Raw genomic sequence first — 17,943 nt, forward strand, 5'->3', positions numbered from 1 at the left:
GAAGGGTTGGGTCAATTTAGAATGACAACACACACCTCTGTGAGTGCCTGAGGGCAGGGGCTGAGTCTTAACTGTATTTGACACTCAATGCTGAAACCAGTACCTGGTATACACTAGATGCTCAATAAATCACCAGGGGGCAGCTGAATGGGGCAGAGATCACCAAGATGTCTGAACGCCTCATGGAAGGCCAGTGATCGGATCTGTTGACCTTACTCTCTGTTCCCAAACTGGGGTTTCCACGGCACCTTTGAATGCAGTAACGGAGGTGATAGAACTATTTCAAATAGTCTCATGGAATTTATGCTTTTAGCTGAGATAAGGCCACTGAGCTGAATGAAAAGGCCTGACCCTTTGCTTTTGGTGAGAATGATATCAGGACAGCGTGGTAACATGGGGTTCTCTTGGAGTGAGCCACAGCTCTGATGGACACATAAAAACATAGTTTTCACTCGCATGAAGGAGGCAGCGTAGGGGAGCAAGAGGGTCAAGAACTTGGATTCAGACACACTGGCTTTGAAACTGGACCCTGCCATTTACCAACTGTGGTAGTTAGATTCAGTTGTCAACTTGGCCAGATGAGCGTACCTAGTTTTGTTGCTGCGGACATGAGCTGATGGCACGTGAACCTCATCTGTTGCTGATATACATCTGCAGTCGGCTAGGAGGCATGCCTGCTGCAATGAAAGGTGTTCGACTTAATTGACTGGTGCTTAAATGAGAGACCACAACAGTAGCACAGCCTAAGCAGCTCGGCATTCCTCATCTCAGCACTCGCAGCTCAGCCCAGGCCTTTGGAGATGCAGAAAGAAGTCACCCCGGGGAAAGTTGTTGGAACCCAGGGGCCTGGAGAGAAGGCCAGCAGAGACCATCCTGTGCCTTCCCACATAAGAAAGAACCTCAGTGGAAAGTTAGCTGCCTTTCCTCTGAAGAACTGACAAAATAAATCCCCTTTTATTAAAAGCCAATCCATCTCTGCTGTGATGCATTCCGGCAGCTAGCAAACTAGAACACCAACCGTGTGTCCTTTGCTTATTTGCAAAGTAGAATCTAAGAATCCTCTCAAATGTCAACAGCCCACTATAGTCTCTGCCCTGAGTAAATGGCAGCTACTATTCTCATGAACAAACATCCATAATTTGCCCATCGAAAACTTTCCAAACATGGAGGTGCTGGGCAGAAGAGCAGTGAGGTGTGCTTGGAAGCTCTCAGAGAGCTGACAGGGGGATGCTTTTTGGAGCAGTCCAATCTCAGGAACACCCCAGGCCCTGGGAAAGGAGGGTCCGGACATAGTGCCTTCAGATGACTGATAAGTGTTGTGGTACTGTTGCCTCTCTTTTCTAAGCTTTCTCCATGCTTCCAGACCACCTTCTTGTCCCCCATCCTTGAAGACTTTCCTGCCTTCTTATCCCCAATCCCCATCCCCACTTTTAAATTCCCTTCACTGCCTTTTTCTTTGCTGTCTCTTTGCAAAGCATGCTGACCCACTATATTCATACTACAGTGCAAATGATTCCACCTTGTATTTGCATTCATAAAACAAGATACTTAGAAGAGGAGTTTTAGGAATGGAATTCATTCTCTAGGGAAGTCAGTACAGCAGGACTGGAACCCAGTTCCAGGAAGGGCAGGGTCATGCTGGAATCAGAAAGTCTAGGTTCAAGTCTGTATCTGCCTCTAAATTACCGGTTGATCTTAGGCAAGTCACACACCCTCTCTGGGCCTCAATTTCCTCACCTATGGAAAAGTAACAGGGTTTCTCAGTAGTCCGCTTTTTTTTTGTTTGTTTGTTTATTTATTTATTTGTCTTAATCAGGTCACAAAATGCTTTCCCCTCCAAGATCTCATCTGATCCTCATGTTAATCTTGCATGCAGGAAGCCTTATTCTTCTATGCCTTTCAAAGTCTGGCTCAGAGCAGCCCCTCTCTCCCTCCTAATTGACGGTACCATCCTCAGGTCTAGGCAGCCTCTGGATCTTGCACTGGCTCCTAGAATTCACACCATACCTCAGGCTTCAGTGAAGGGCAGTGAGTACTCATTGCTCCTTTGAGCCCCTGGGGCCTGGTCCCACATAGAGACTCAACAGTTGCTCTAGGAATGCTGGACACACCAGCTATCGTTCTCAGGCAGCTAGTCATCTGGATTCTGCCACACTCAGTGTTAGTCACCTTGCATGCCCTTCTCTAGAAACTTAGTGGCTGGGCATTTGTGTCTTCATCTAGTCTCTAAATAAAGTATTAGGCAAGAAAGATCTAAGGGCGGAGCCTGTCTCCTGGCCTTCCCGCCTGTAGATGCCTTCTCCAGCCTACGAACAGCTGGCTTAACACACAGATAAGCTTTCAAATCACCCGCTCTGCCCTGGGCCAAATGTCATCAGCTTATAGGTGCCCAGTCCAGGGCTGGTACCCAGTAAGCAGGTGCTTACCTGATTGAGTGCTAGTTCCTACCCTCCGACCTTCCCTACAGGGGGAAAGCAGGCAAAGGGAGACTCCAGATGGGTTTCCAATATACACCTCTAATGTGGCCCAACAGAGGGATCCTGCTGCAACCCACTCCTCCCAGAACCTGCAGCCTCTTTGTGATTCATCCAAGGACCTGTTTCCTGCTTCCAAGGTTTCTGGCATCCTGGGTGTCCTCCTTGGGAGGATTTGAATGGGGCGGATGGATGTGACAACAGCTGGACCAAGGTTCTGAAACCAGGCAGTCCCAGCACTACCACTTATTAATTGTGCCACCTGGGCAAGCCACTGCACCTGTCAGGGCCCCCATTTATTTCCTCATCCTGTAAAATGGGAATAATAACAATAGCTACTTCATTGGGTTGGTCAGAGACTTGGATGAAAAAATATTTACAAAGTTCCAGGTAGAATAACTTGGAATAAAAATTTGTACGATCATCTCCACACACTGTTGCTGTTGGGGGGCGGGGGGCGTGGAGCAGTAGGAAAACCTGGGCAGGGTCCCACTGGAGCAGCCCAGGCCAGGACCCCCAGCCAGGAGTGAGCACAAGAGCTGCCCTGGATGGTGAAATGGACCCTGGCAGCCCTGCTGTCAGCAGAGACTGAAATATGCTGGGTGCTTGCATAAGAACAGGGATGGGGAACCAATGGCTTGGTATTTGCAAAGTGCAGCTTTCCCTGGGCTGCAGAAGCTGAAAGTCTTGGCCAGGCCTTCTAGTGATGAAATAAGCCTTCCCCTGGGGATGGAGCCCGTCAGCCTCTGCCCTGGCCTCCTCCCCTTGCCCTACCCTCTTGGAATGAGTTCAGAACAGCGAGTCTCCCTACTCTGCATACCTGCCAGTGTGCAGGGTCCAGGTACAAGGGGAAGGGCTGTGCAGAGGGAGGGAGGTGGGGGACCCGGGTATGAGCCCTGATGGGCTCTTTGCACATGGCATGATCCCAGCCAGGCCCCTTCCCCTCATTGGGCCTCAATTTCAGGTGATTTCTAAGGCCTCTTTCAGGGTTGAGCGATGTCTCTCTCCCCCACTCCCAGGGGTGGGCTGCAGGTTGGGCATACCCCAGGGTTCCATGCTCCCCCTTCCCTTTTCTTGATTAGTGCTTCTGCCAAGAAAACCGAAAGTGTTGGGCTCTAGTTGTATTCATTCATTCATGTTCTCCTAAAGGCTGAGCACATCCTCCTATAGGTCACACCTGTTCTAGAGGCTTGAGAATTTCGGCAAGAAGACAAACCCCCAAATACCCCAAATCAGTCAGGCTTTCACAAGTGCCCAGAGGAGCTCAGATGGAGCATGTGATGACAGCTCTGAGGAGGCCAGATGGGCCTGAGGAGAGCAGAAAGCAGCACCAGGGAAGGGAGGGCAGACTGGGTGGGAGTCCTGGGTGAGCCAGAGCTGGACGTGGTGTGTGCTGGGAAGGGAAGGGTCAGAAGCCCTGGCCGGTGAATCAGCCCTCCGAGGCTGCCCCGGAACTTTCACTTCTGTGCCCTGGCCCCTGCCTGCATTTGGGGCTCAGCTCTGCTTTGGAGGCTCCCCAGGGGTGTGTGTGGGGGTGGGGGAAGCTAGGCATCCTCCTGGCCCCAGGCCCACCTTGTCGGCTCTGTTCGCGGCTTCCGTGGCCGGTGCTGACCAGCTCAGAGCAGCCAAATCTGCGGACGAGACAGCGCAGCTGCGGGAGCCGGGGCCGGGCCGTAGTGTGCTGGCTTGCTCACCACTCTCCCTTTCAGTTTTCCTTCTGGGTTCAGTCTGGAGCTGTGATTTTCCTCTTGCTGAGTCATCCAGGGAAGGGCAATAAAGGAGGGTGATTAAAAGTGTTTCAGTTCCTGGGATTTCTCATGTCTGTTTACAGGAATTCAAAGCAAAGCCACAGAAGTACTTGTGGCGAGGAGGCTCCTAATGAGGCGTCGCCCCGTCCCGCTGGGCATTCTTGGGGCACAGCCAGGGCTTTCCCCGCACACCAGGCCTTCTTGGCGCTGGGTCTCCCCCACATCAGGGGCTTCTGCCTCTCCTTTTTCTCTACCAAGCCCGCTGTGACCGAAGGTCTCTGGGTGCCTCCTTGGAGGTAACTGTTGGGCTCCCTGACTGCTGGGGGCAGACGATAGGGCTCCCTGGGGTTTCTGTCACCCTGGAGGAAGAAGCCAGCGCATGAAGCCCTTCACGGCCTCCGGGTCCCCCACTCCTCTCCTACGCTGCCCTCTCCTCCCATCAGGTCTGTCTGCTTCTCTCACTCAGACCACACAGGGCAACACCCCCTTCTTCCGGCTCCCCCACCCCCCACCCCCCAACCTGTCCCCTCCCACCCAGCCCTCCGTTCCCTGTTCTAACCCCGAGCTATCTGGTACTCATTGACCAGGGGGCAAAGGTAGCAGAACCTGCGAACTACCAGCGAAATCAGAGACCAAACAGACTGTGCAAGGACTGGCTGTCTTCCCTCTTGCCCCCTCTCCTGCTGACAGCTGAGCTGGCTGAAGTCCAGCTGCGCTGGCCCTGGCTCTCTCCTCAGTGGGGCCGGTAGCCGGAGGGAATTGGCTTGTGCTGCAATCAGAGGGAGAGATAACAAGAATGGCTCTTAGGTGTTAGGGGCCTATGCAGGGAGGGATGAGAGATTCTGCCAAGATGTTTTCATCTCCAACCTTGTCGCCGACCCTGGGGTGACTGCCCTGGGAGCTCATCAAGCTAACCCTGAGTGACCACAGCCCCTTTGACACGTGGCTGTTCCTAGCAGCAACAGCTACTGTCTGCAGAGCCTGTCCTTGGAATTGCGGGCATTAAAAAGGGTTTTGTGATCTTTTTCAAACTAGTTTGCCAAGGTGGCACCCAAAAGGTCCAGACTGCATTTCCCCAAGGGTCTAGGGTTGGGGTGGGGGCTTGGCTCAAAAGAGCTAACCCAAAGCCCCAAAAGGACCTCAAGTCTTCTGTTGTATCCTAAAATCCATGCATAAAATTTGCATTCTATTCCATCTTCTATGCTTTATATAAAACTATTATTTTCCTCACATTCTTTGAGTCAAACAGATGCTCTTGGCAGATGGGCCACATTTGTCCCGTGGTTCAGCTGTCCTGGAACATAATGGTGCCAGCAGTGGGTGCCCATTGCAAGGGGCCAAGGGGCCTGGGCAGCCTCAGATTTAGACCCAGTGCAGACCCAGTTCCTGACCCCAGGTGTGCAAATAGGCTCTCCATCCTTCTGACCTTCCCTTTCCCAGTCATTCCTGACGAAGGCTGGGTGGGCCCCCCGTCACCCAGAGGTGCTGACACAGGTGGTCCCTGTCTTCCTGCTCCCCACCCCCTCCCTGAGCCTGCTGGTCCTCTGCTACTTGGTTCTGCTCCCTGGGAGAGACCAGAGCGGAATCTTGTTCATTGACTAAGGCCATTGAGGAAGCCAAGGGCAGTTGAGGCTGTTCCTGTGTCCTGTCTCAGGAGGTCTGTCATGCCCACTTGCCCTGTTGCCTTTGCAGGCATAAATGTGGCAGGGCAGCCTGGCCTTGGCAGTGGCTGTGAGGGTGCCCCCCAGCCAGAATTTGGGCCAATCCTGAGGAGGAGGGTGCTGAGAGGATCTGGGGGACCCTTTCTTCTCTCTCTCTCTCTCTCTTTTTCTGCATGCTGTATGGAGGGGTCACATTTCATTTTTTCCACGTGAATTTCCTGTTATTACAGCACCATTTGTTGAATTTTCTTGTTTTGTTTTGTTTGTTTTTTTTTCTGGGGGGAAGTACATGGGCTGGGAATTGAACCTTTGGGTCTCCTGTGTGGCAGGCAAGAATTCTACCACTGAACTACCCTTGCACTCCCTCTTCCTTCTCTCTTACGTCCAGTTAGTCACCAAGACCCAATATTTCTGTCTCTTGAATGCTTTCACAATCCATTTCACGTTACTCAACGCAATGCTTAAGAAAGGCAATCTTATCTCACTCTCTTTGCTTAAAACCCTTCCCAGACTTCTCACTGGACTCAGATAAGATCCAGCTGGTCTGTCCATTCCTCTTCCACCCTTATCTCTCTCCTCTTTAAGCTGTGACTTTTCTCTCTCTTCCTCTCAAGCCTGAGAGGATGAGGGCTGAACAAATGAGAGATGTAAGTAAACAGGATTCCCCCTGATCCTATGGCTGATTGCATTTTTCAAAAATGTCTACATTCATCTATTCTGTCCTACATGCTCTTCTAGAACCTGGACAGCTCCCATCAACAGGTGGAGTTTATTTCTTCTCTCCGTTGATACTGGGTGGGACATTCTGTGACTTCTTGGATGAATAGAATGTAGTGGTAATGTCACAGTATAACTTCTCAGCAGGTCACAAGGGCCATTGTGTCTTCTCTGTCTTTCTCCCTTGATACCTGCCTTTGAAACCCAGCCATCCTGTTTTGAGGACACCAAGACCAACATCACGTTAGCACATGGAGATGTGCTAAGGTCTCATCCAATAGCCAACATTAAATACCAGACATACAAGAGAAGGATCTTCAGCTGATACCACCCCCAGCCTTCAAGCTGCTCCAGTTGATGTCTGGGGGGAGCAGAGATGTCCCCACCAAATGGCTGCCAAAGTTGCAGATTTGTGAGCAACATAAATGCTGTCATTTTAAGCTACTAAGTATTGGGATAGTTTGTTACATGACAGGAGTAATAGGACAGTCTCTCCCTCCACCCCTCAATCCCCTCCTAACTTGAAAAATATTTTTCCTGGGCTAGAAAAATGGAAGAAAGACTGAAAGGAGGAGAGACTGAAAGGAGGTCATGGAAGAGGAGAAGTGGGTAGGTTTGGAAAGGAAGAGACCTGCTTTTGCAAGGATCACCCCAGGGAGGACACAGGGTCCCAAAGAATAATTAGAAGCAGGTGTTTCGGGGTTGGACATGGTTAAGACAGTCGAGGAGAAATCTCTGCAACTCAGGAAGCCCAGACACAGGGGAGTGAGGGGTGTCTCAGGAAGGATGGTGGTGGTGACCAAGTAATAGGCTCCACAAAATAGAATGGCCATCTGAGCACATCATGATTTTCCTGTGAACAGATTCAACCTTGAGGAAAGGGGTAGGGGTTCTGATCTGCTTGAAATTATGCTCTGTAGTAGCCAGCCTCCAAGATGGCCCCCAGTGAGCCCTCTCTCCTGGTATCCACACTCATCTGTAGTCCCTTCTCATACTGTTCCAGGTTAGACCAAGAGAAGACAACAGATGTGCTGTGTGTCACTGCTGAGATTAGGTTATAAAGGGTACTGTAGCCTCTTTTGGTCACACTCTTGCTTTCTCTCCTTCTGGCATCATTCACCTGCTCTGGAGAAAGCCAGCTGCCGTGTTGTGTGCAGCCCTGGGGAGTGTCCAACCAAAGTCGTGTGAGGGCGCCATCTCGGAGGTGGGTCCTCCAATCCCAGCCCAGCCTTCAGAGGACGGCAGGCCCCGCTGACGTCTTGACTGAAATATCAGAGAGGCCCTAAGCCAGAACTACCCAGGTAAGCTGCTCCTGGATTCCGGAAGTTCTGATATGTTATTGAGCTTTTAACTTGAGGCAGGTTAGACAGGGGAGGGGGGTGAGGGAAGTGAGCTTAAGATCCATAACAAAAGTTCCTTTTGGTATGCAACACCTACCTAGCCTCTCCTGCACCTTACACCTAGCCCTCTCTCAGGTCGGCACCTGAAAAAAAAAGACGACAGGAGGTGCAAGTGTGGTTGAGTGGTAGAATTCTCACCTCCCATGTAGGAGACCTGGGTTTGATTCTGCCCCCCCACCCCCCCAAAAAAGAAAAAATTCAACAAATGCTGCTGCCATAATGGGATTAGTCACATGGAGAAAGAATGAAATGTGATCTCCACCATACAGAAAAAAAAAAAAAAAAAACCCAAACAATGAGAAGCACAGTCTAGCATAACCAAATCCTTATAATGCAAGGATTCTGACCTCAAACTGCTTCTCTTCCTTTGGAGAATGCCCACACTCACCCTCTTCGAGCATGTACCTTTGCTACACATTCAGGTTTTGAGCTGTAACTCTGGCCAGCCTTTGGCTGCACAGCTGACTAGTCCTTGACTCTTTTTTTCCTGTGACTGAGCCGAGAATGCTCACAGTCAAGCCCTTGGTTGAGGCGTCACCTAGCCTGTGTCACTATGTGCCTTAGTGCCCTAGGGGAGCCAAAACAAAGCACCGCGCCCGCTAGGGGGCTGAAAACAACAGGCATCTATTTTCTCACAGTCCTGGAGGCTAGAAATCTGCAATCAAGGTTTTGGTAGCATCATGCTGCCTCTACAGAGAATTGTAAAGGAGAATTCTTCCTTGCCTCTTCTATCAGCTGCTCACGGACAGTAACCCCTGGTATTCACATGACTAACTACCCTCTGTGCCTCTTCTCCTCTTCTTAGGACACAGGTCTATCAGATTAAAGGCCCACCCTACTCCATTGTGATTTCGTCCTAAATTAGTTACGATGACATCAGCAGCCCCCCTGTTTGGTAGAAAACAGGGTGATGGCAGTGACTTGGGGAGAAGTGGCCAGAAATTAAGAGCTGATCAAATGACAGGAAGTTGGAATGAATTAGCTATGAGGTATAGGTCAGAGGAAGAGGCCAAGGATCCATTCGTTTACCCATCATACAATGTTTAATGGTTGCCATCCCCTGCCAGGATGGTTAGGAAGCAACAAAGTCCTCACCCTGCTCAAGTTTATCTTCTAAGAGTGTCTGTCTGTGCAGTTACAAGCATGGTGGTAGCATATGCTAAGGCTTGAAGCCCTGAGGTGGTCTTGGTTTGGGGGTTGAATCATGTTTACAATTTGGGGCATCGTGGCAGAGACTCCTGATTTCTTCCCACTATTCGGTCTCTTATTCTTTAATAACACAACCCTGATGTCTACCTGCCAACTTTGCACCCGGCTAAAAAGACTACGTTTCCCAACTTCCCTTGAAGTGAGAGGGACCATGTGACTGAGTTCTAGCCAGTGAAATGTAGGCAGACGCGTTACTTGGCTCTTCAGGAGATCTGTCTAACCGAAAGGGGCAGGGGGTGTGGAGCGTCTCCCCTTCTTGCTTCCTGACCCAATGCAGACAAAAATGGCTGCGGCCAAGCAACCACTGCGAACTGCCTGGGGGCGGGGGGCGGGGCGAAGATGAGCCCACGGTGCTGAGCGTCAGAAGCTCCAAGGAGAGCTCTGGGTCAGAAATGAAAATCTGAGATGTTAAGCTATAGTTAGCTGTTGAAATCTTGCAGGCATTCAATAATTTAAGGAGACCCTGTAGAATGAGAAAGACGGTTTAAAGCTGGGTTTGAGTAAAATCAACATTTATGAAAGATGAGCTGGGGTGGCATGTATGACTGCAATGAATGACTCCAGCCCCCAGTGGCCCAGCAATAAGAGCTTCAGTCTTTCTCTCTGGAGCCTCACCATCTGCAACTGCCAAGATTCTCAGGGGGTTATGCAGTCCCAAAGGGCTAAGCCCTGAGACTAAACACTGGCATAAGAGAGAACTGGAGTTTGATAGTCCAAGTCTGTCCACAAATCTCTTGGCTGTAAGTCATTATTGTAAACTGGCATAGTGCAGTCCCTTCCTGAACATCTCAAAGGATGTTTACAAATTGATCTGCCTCCTTCCTTAAGCTCAGAACAATGGGTGTTCAGTTGCACTACAGTTAGGTAATTATCTCTCCATAAGTGACCCCTTGCTGGACAAAGAAGGTCAATTGTCAGAAGGAAGGAAGGGAGGGAGGGAGGGAGGGAGGGAGGGAGGAAGTTAGGAAGCTAGGAAGGAAGGAATAAAGGAAGGAAGGAAGGAAAGAAGAAAGGAAGGAAAGAAGGAAGGAACAAGGAAGGAAATTACTTTGCAACTGAAAAGAGTGACCAGGCAGGTAAGATGCAATCCAGGAGACACAGACTCCAACCTGCTCAAAGAACAAGTAAGATGAGAGCAGAAAGTGTCCCCTGGCCTTTGCAATGTGTCCTTCTGTCCTCATGGAGAGCCACAGTGGGGTCAGACTCTGCACTGGAGGGGGTGAGGAGTATGGCAAGGGGAGGAAGCAGAGTGAGGGTCTGTCTTTGGAGGCAGTGTGGGATGATGTGAAAAATCAGGCAGAGCTGGTTTGAACCCTACTCCCCAGCATTTACCACCTCACTTCAACGAGTTTCACTTCTAGGCACATAGTAGGTGTTGAGGAGTTTGTAGCTTAATTTCTACTCTCTACTCAGGATGCCCATGGGTAGTTCACTTCCTCTGAGCCTTGATGTTTGCATCTGGTATACCCAACTCCATATCTTTCTCTCTTCCTCCAGTAGGTTAGCCCTGGAGTGTTCACACAGCTATGGCAGAGCTCAAGAGAGAGTCGACAAGCCTCTCAAACATCAAGCCTTGATTTGCAACCCATTTGTTAATATCCCTCTGGCCAAAGCAAGCCACACAGCCAAGCCTATAGCCAAAGTGGGAAGATGTTGAGACGGCACATCTACATGGCACAAGGCAGGGCTCCGGGGAGGGATGAAGATTTGGGACACTCTTTTTCAACCTGCCATAGTGATACGGGTTGAAGTATGATCTCCCCAAAGATATGTTGAAGTCCTAACCCTCAGAACTTCAGACCTTATTTGGAAATAGGGTGGTTGGGCAGATGGAATTAGCTAAGATGAAATATTGAGTAGGGTGGGCCTTTAACCTACTATGACTGGTGTCTTTTGAAGAAGAGGAGAGGAGGTCATGTGAAGGTAGATAAAGAATACCAAGAATTCCAAAACCGAGAAGAGGCAAGGAAGGTTTCTCCCTTGCAGCTCTCCTTTTAGAGGGAACACGAAACTATGAAAACTGTGATTTCATTCTTCTAGGCTCCAAGTCTATAGGAGAATAGAGTTCTGCTGATTTAAGCCATCTAGTGTGCGGTGCTTTGTTGCAACTACCTTAAAAGCTCAATAACATATTAGAACTTCCCATGAATACTTCCCCTTGCCCTCTTTCCTAAAACATGTGAAGAATGACTCTAAGCTGGAAAGCTAGAAAGAGGAGTAGCTCAGTTATCTGGGGAATAAGAATTATCAGTTAAGATTAGGTTTAGTTGCCAGACACAGAAGCCCCTAAATAGCAGCAGCTTAAAAGAGGTAGATACGTATTTTTCTCTCAGGTAAACAAAGTCAGAGGAAAGCAGCACAGGGATGGTATGGCAGCTCCAACTCAGTTGCAACACAGCCCTTTTACATGGTGGCTCTGTTTCCTTAATGCAGGGCCTCACCTCATTCATCCAAGATAGCTGTTTAAGCTTCAACCATCACATCCACATTCCAGGTAACAGGAAGAAGGAAGGGCTGAAAAGGGCATACCTTTCTCTTTGAAAAGAATTCTCAAAGGTTGCACACACAACTTCTCATCATATCTTATTGCAAGCACTGTGTCCATTATCCCCACCTTTCCTAGTAATAATCTTTTTAACTGGACATATAGTTGCTTTGTTGAAGGGTACATTTCCTAGCTTTCCATGCAGCTACATGTGGCCACGTCACCAAGTTATGGCCAATAGAATGTGAGTAGAAATGTATTTACAGCCACTACTAAGCTGTGCTTTTTTTTTTCATTTTTATACATTTATTTATTTATTTATTAAACATAACCACATACAAACACAAACATTCTACCATATGATCATTTCATTCTTGATATGTAATCAATATAAGCTGTGCTTTTAAAGGGAAGAAATATGACCTTCCTTTCTCCTTTTTCCTCTATGTGTTGGCTGGAATGCGAATGTGATGGCAGGAGCTAAAGCAGCTGTTTTGCAAGATGAGGTGAAGGTATTGTTTTGAGAATGGTAGAGCAACAAGACAGAAGGGCCATAAACCACCTACCTAGGCTTTATAGGAGAAATAAATACTTTCTCCACTACTTGGGCCAATATTATTTTGGATCACTCTATTTTGTTAGCCAAACCAGTATCCAATCTAATATGCAATCCATTAGTCAGTACTTGTCAGAAGGCTAACACAAGCCTTGAGAGAGCCTGGGAAACATGGGCTTTCTTCTGGGAAGCCATGTGCCCAACTAATGATTGGGGGTACGTTACTGAGGAAGAACAGATCCTGGGGGGCAATCACCAGGCCCGGCCTCTGAAGGAACACTAGCAATAGCCATGGTGTCTGCTTACTGGAGGCCAGACACTGTGCTGGCCACTGGTCCTCGTCAAATCCTCGAAGCCATCCAGAAGACAGATATTAGAAACCCCATTTTAGAAGCAGGAAGAATGAGGCTCAAGAGGTTAAATGATTTGACCAAAGTTTCCCAGCTCCCAGGAGTAGAACTGGGATTCAGATAAATTTCTGTCTAGGCTTAATCTCCTAAATGAGTGGTTCTCAAACTGTGATTCCTGAACCAGCAGCAGCAGCAATGAGAACTTGTTAGAAATGAAAATTCCCCTAGAAATCAGACATGCTGGTGGTGGAGCCAGCATGTGTGTTTGAACAAATCCTCCGTGCGATGCTGCAGCACACTGAAGTCCGAAGCCACTGCTCTAAGACAAACCTGAAACCCTTGCACCCTCGCCCACACCTCTTCTCTTTTAGAGAAGAAAGTTTTAACCCTGCCCAGCTCCAAACCTCATTCTTCTCCAGCCTCACCCCTGGAGCTTAGCTTCAACTGGTGCAGGCAGAGCCCACTCGGGGCTGAGGAGACGGGTCTGCACAGCGGGATGAAGCTTCCATTCTCCCCAAGAGATTCCTAAAGGGGGTCAGTGGAAAGCCATGTGGCTGTGGCCTCAGCCCTGTGAGGTAGTTCTGGGGTGCAGAAAGAGGATGGATCATGTAGGAAGCCCCCTTGGAATCAAGACCCCTTGGGCATCTGACATTTCCTTTTGAAGGCATGGAATTGCACATTTTCTCTCTCTCTTTCTCTCAACTAATCCCAAGGCTCTGTGGCCCCAGGCTTTGGGGGTGGCAGGAGTCTACGGCCCAGGTCTGAGTGGGAAGGGGAGTTTGGTCATTTCTGGTTCCCCCATGAGCAGGAGGCAATGATGATGATGAGAATGACTGACATGTCTCTAGCATTTGTCTGAGCCAGGCCTGTTCTAATCTCTTCACATGCGTTAACTCATTTAACCCTCACCATCCCATGAGGGAGGTCCTATTGTTATCCTCATTTCAGAGATAGGGAAACTAAGGCACAGGAAGATTAGGTGACTTGCCCACTGTTACTCAGCCAGTAAGCGGTGACTTTAAGCTTGGAGCCCAGACAATGTGGCTCCAGCATCCATGCTCTTAAATGTTGAGCTACTCAGCCTCCAAATAACAGTAAATAACCTTTGGGGGGGGGGGCTTATTATAGTCAATGCTTTACATAAAGAGAAGAATAGAATGTTGAAAAAGGATCTTCTTATCACCTCAGCAAATTCGACATAACCAATAGACCCTTGGCATTGGAGGATTGACAATTTGTGGTTTGGGTTATTTGTTGTGACTCTGTGCGTTTGTGTGTGTGTGTGTAAGTGTGGGCATGCACATGTGTTCATCTCACCGGGAGAAGTGGGAAAAGTGAGACTGGAAGTTGTTGCCGCTTTCTGTAGTGTCATGCTCAAAAATGAACCTGCAAATCACACATGTGGTTCCTGAGGAAAAAAATAAAACCATCTCTATGACCAGTCAAAACAACAATATTTTTGCAGCTCTGGTTGTAACCACTGGATCCCTCCCTTCCTTCTGGCTTGCTGACAGCACCTTGCCTTCAGCTCACTTTCAGTCTCAGGGCCCCTGCAAGCCTTCTTTCCACAGAGCTCAGGTTCTTGGGTTTACAACGGCCTCTCTGGGAGGTCTTCTTGGATGCCCCCTGCCTCCACTCTGGGGAGGACTCGGTATTAGAGAACTCAGACGCTACCATAGTATCCCTTTCTCTTTGACCTCCTTGATGCTCCCGGGTTCCTCTAGCCCTGTGATTTGATTCTTCTGTCTCTTTTCTTTGCACTCCTAAGTTCAATACTTCCCTTCCCTTCCTTTTCTTTGGCATTGCTTTCTACTCCATTCTCATTCCTGCACCTCTGCTTTAATTCTTGAGTTTCTTCTGCCTGGTCTACCTTCTCTTCTCTTGATCTGTTGACCAGGGACAAGCTTGGATCCTTATGCCTTGATCCAGCCTTTCCTGATGCCTCCTTGACTCACTGCACCACCTCTCCCTCCTCTGACTGCCTGCAGCTCTCCAATATAGCTTAAGCCCCACTAGCTTAAGTCTTCGAATTGCTCTTGACTTACTTGGCACTCAGTTAACTTAAGCATTTGTTGTGCACCCACCATTTATTATATGGCCAGCCACCTCTTCTGCCTGCAGAACTCCTACTCATCCTTCAAAGCTCACCCAAATATTATCTCATCCTGCTTTGGCTCCTGTCTCCCACAGCCAGGCAGGTGTCCCCAGTTGCAGCCGTGCCTCCCGCACATCATCATAGTGGCTAACACATTTGTTGCAGATACCTACAGGGCCCTGCCCACTGGGCCTTCCATTCCCTCATGCTCTGCAGGCTTCCAGGCCACAGTGCTGGCACTAAAACCTCTCCACCCCAGGAAGTGAACCTCGGCCAAGAGAGATGAGGACTGAATATTATATACCTCAGCTTCCTTGCACTTCGGTAGGACAACTCTTAGGTGTATTCTATGCAGGCTCCCAGAGGGTTCCGGGGGGACTGAGCCTCAGTTGCCTGCAGTGGCAAACTGCTCTTAAACACTCTAGGACTGTTTCCTTTCCCCCGTTTTACTTCCTACTGGTGTTTCTTGGAGTCACTTCTCAAGTAAACCACTTGCAGCCAAATTCTGCCTTGGCATCTGCTTCGGGAGAGCTCAAGCAAAGAAGACAGATCACGTAGCACTTCCTCTGTGCCAGACTCTGTTGTAAGTTCTTAATATATATTAACTCATCGAATCCACACAGCATACTGTTATTATTTCCATTTTACAGAAGAGGAAATTTAAGGGGTGGCCAACCATGCCAGGGGTTCCTGGGATTTAGGACTTTCCATTTTAAAGCCAGGACAGCCCTGAGTTGGTCACCCTAAGGTGAGAAAATTTGCTCAAGGACAATTGGCAAGCGGGTAAGTGGAAAGAAGGGTGTTGAACCCAGGAAGTCAGCTGCAAGGCGCACGCTCTGGGCCACCCGGCACGGCAAGTGCTGCATTGCTCCGCCACTGTAATGCGGGGATTTTATCTTGTACGTTTCTGGGTCTCTAAGTTTGGCAGCGAGGAGATGTTCGTTATTGAGCTAGCTGTTGGGGGTAACAGGAGAAATATGTGTAAGCCCCAGGCGCTGCCGGTGGGGGAGGCTTGGTTTTCGATGTGGGGGCGCCCCTGGCCTGAGGGAGGAGTTCTGCGCTGGGGACAGGGTCTGGCCCTTCCGCCCCGACTTCTCTGCAGGCCCAGAACATGGTTTAGGGGGGGCTTTTTATTCTTTCTCTCGCTCTTGTACTGTTGTCCTCAGTCAAGCAGGGATAGACGGGGGTGAGGGGTTAAGAGCAAGAACGGGGGTCACGCCTGGGACGGGATGGCTGTAGGGATTCCCCCCAGCATTTTGATTCAGTACTCTGAGAGCCCCTCGCTCCAGGTGGGCTGCAGTTTGGCTGCAGGGTAAGAGATTGAAGAACTGGGTGCCTGTATCAATTGGGTCCTTGCAGGGAGCAGATGGCACTTTGCAAGGGTGCACGGAAGAGAAGGTGGTGAAGGAGCTGTTTCTAGAGTATGGGCAGGGCTCAGGGTAGTGCAACACCCAGGGGCTGACAGCACGGGGTGTCTTTACCACCCCTAGGGCTGGAGGGGCAAGGGAGGGGGCCAGTACTGTAATCCAGCGGATGCCACTTCCCTGGGAAAGTAGCCACCTGGATGCAGGAATGCAGCCACCGCCAAGACCAGGGCCCACAGGGAGGGGCAGGAAAAGTGTCCTGACCTCTCTTCCCTCCTGCCCCCTCCAGCACCTGCCATGTTGCCCATTGGTCAGATCAAACCAGAAGCCAAAGCCCAAGGGAGCCCGGGTCCAGGGAAAGTCAGAGCGCAGATGGAGAGAGGGAACCAGGAGAGGATAGCACCCGGGGTGCCGAAGGCTCATGCCCACCTCCTCCTCTGGCCCTGACCCCCGGGGCAACACCTTGGCCCTTGGCCTGGCTGCCTGACTGGGAGGGAGCTGCCCCTGCAGGACATAAAGGCACCCTCTGGATCTAGTCTGTCTCCCTGCCTCCCAGGGCCTTGATGGAGAAAATGCATCCCTTCACCTCACCTCATCTCCTGCCCCTTCTAAGTCTGCTGGACTCCAAAGAGCAGGCGGGTCCAGGAGGGCTTCTGGGAGGAAGGGGCACAGAAAGCCTTCGTGAGCTGCCTGATCAAAGAGGGTGGAGAAGGAGTTGGGGTCCAAGAAGAGAAGTCAGGGAGAACAACTATTTCTGGGTCCCCATTATATAGCAGACAGTCTGCAGAATGCCTTCTTGTCCGTTACCCACTCCCCCGTTTTCACTCATCTCAACAATCCTGAGGAGTATGGACAGATGAGTAAAAAAAAAAAAAAAAAAAGGATTAAAAAATAAATAAACAATAGGGGAAGGTAAAGGGTAAAAATTTTGTAGATTGAAATACTGCGGGTCAATGAGAGACAGGGGTACAGGGTACGGGATGTATGAGTTCTTTTTTTTTTTTTTCTTTTTATTTCTTTTTCTGGAGTGATACAAAAATGTTCTAAAAATTATCGTGGTGAAGAATGCACAACTATGTGATTATATTGTGAGTCATTTATTGTTTAATATGGTTGGACTGTATGTGTGTGGATATTTCGCAATAAATAAATAAATATATATATATATAAACAATCCTGGGGAGACTGAGGGTCAGAGAGGTTATGTGACTTCCCAAATAGTGCATAGCAAGCAAGTGATAGAGCCAGGATGTAGACTCACATCAGTCTGAGTCTAGGGAAGGAAAAAGTTGGTCTATAAAGATGTGTTAACTCTGGAGTGTGAGCAGAGGCTGAATAGGGCGCTCCCCAGAGGGGGGCCTGGGGCAGGGGCTCTGCCTGTGACAGCAGGGGCAGTGTGGGAGGAGAATGGGCTTGAACAAAATGTCACCCTCAGTCACTGCCTCAGGTTTAGCTTTCACCCTCATGCTGGTGGGGCTGAGAGGGGTAGCCCCTGGTCCCACAAGGGCTGCAACTGAGGCAGGAGGTTTACACCTCCCTTCGATTGCTGACCACCCTTCCTGCCTCCCTGAGGGGTTGGGAGAGGTATTGCGATTGGGGTGAGAGTGAGGGGCCAGGAATCCAGGGCAAAGACCCTAGAGAGGGTCTGGGGAGGCCTCTGACAGGGGCTGTCTCCTTGGCCCCCCTCAAAAAAATTTTGGCTGGAAGTGAGATCCAGCAAGCAAAGGAGTGTGTGTGGGGGGGGTTACAGTGGGGGTGGGGGGTAGGAGGTCACTGGGGCTAGAGGCCTGGGACCAGCCCTGGGGTGCATGGCATTGGGGGTGGGAGGCTGGGGGCCGGCAGTGTGTACATGGGAGGAGGGGGTCAGTGTGTGTGGGGGAATCC

General features: G+C 49.7%; 2 long non-coding RNA genes across 4 annotated transcripts; one reads left to right on the forward strand and one right to left on the reverse strand.

The window, feature by feature from the left end:
* Positions 1-1,794: 1,794 nt before the first annotated feature.
* Positions 1,795-6,695, reverse strand: LOC143684608 (uncharacterized). 2 transcript variants are annotated; one of them, XR_013176104.1, is made up of 5 exons: positions 6,403-6,695; positions 5,454-5,516; positions 4,840-4,991; positions 4,047-4,225; positions 1,795-1,989 (listed from the first exon to the last, which is right to left on the reverse strand). It is a non-coding gene; the product is annotated as an uncharacterized LOC143684608 (long non-coding RNA). The 2 variants fall into 2 exon arrangements; XR_013176105.1 differs by having other exon boundaries at positions 6,590-6,683.
* Positions 6,696-6,737: 42 nt separating this feature from the next.
* LOC143684607 (uncharacterized) lies at positions 6,738-12,764 on the forward strand. 2 transcript variants are annotated; one of them, XR_013176103.1, is made up of 4 exons: positions 6,738-7,012; positions 7,147-7,209; positions 7,736-7,901; positions 12,172-12,764. It is a non-coding gene; the product is annotated as an uncharacterized LOC143684607 (long non-coding RNA). The 2 variants fall into 2 exon arrangements; XR_013176102.1 differs by lacking the exon at positions 7,147-7,209 and having other exon boundaries at positions 6,742-7,012; positions 12,172-12,762.
* The last annotated feature ends 5,179 nt before the right edge of the window (positions 12,765-17,943 follow it).

This window comes from Tamandua tetradactyla, chromosome 5, assembly GCF_023851605.1.
Source record: "Tamandua tetradactyla isolate mTamTet1 chromosome 5, mTamTet1.pri, whole genome shotgun sequence".
Taxonomy (NCBI): Eukaryota; Metazoa; Chordata; class Mammalia; order Pilosa; family Myrmecophagidae; genus Tamandua; species Tamandua tetradactyla.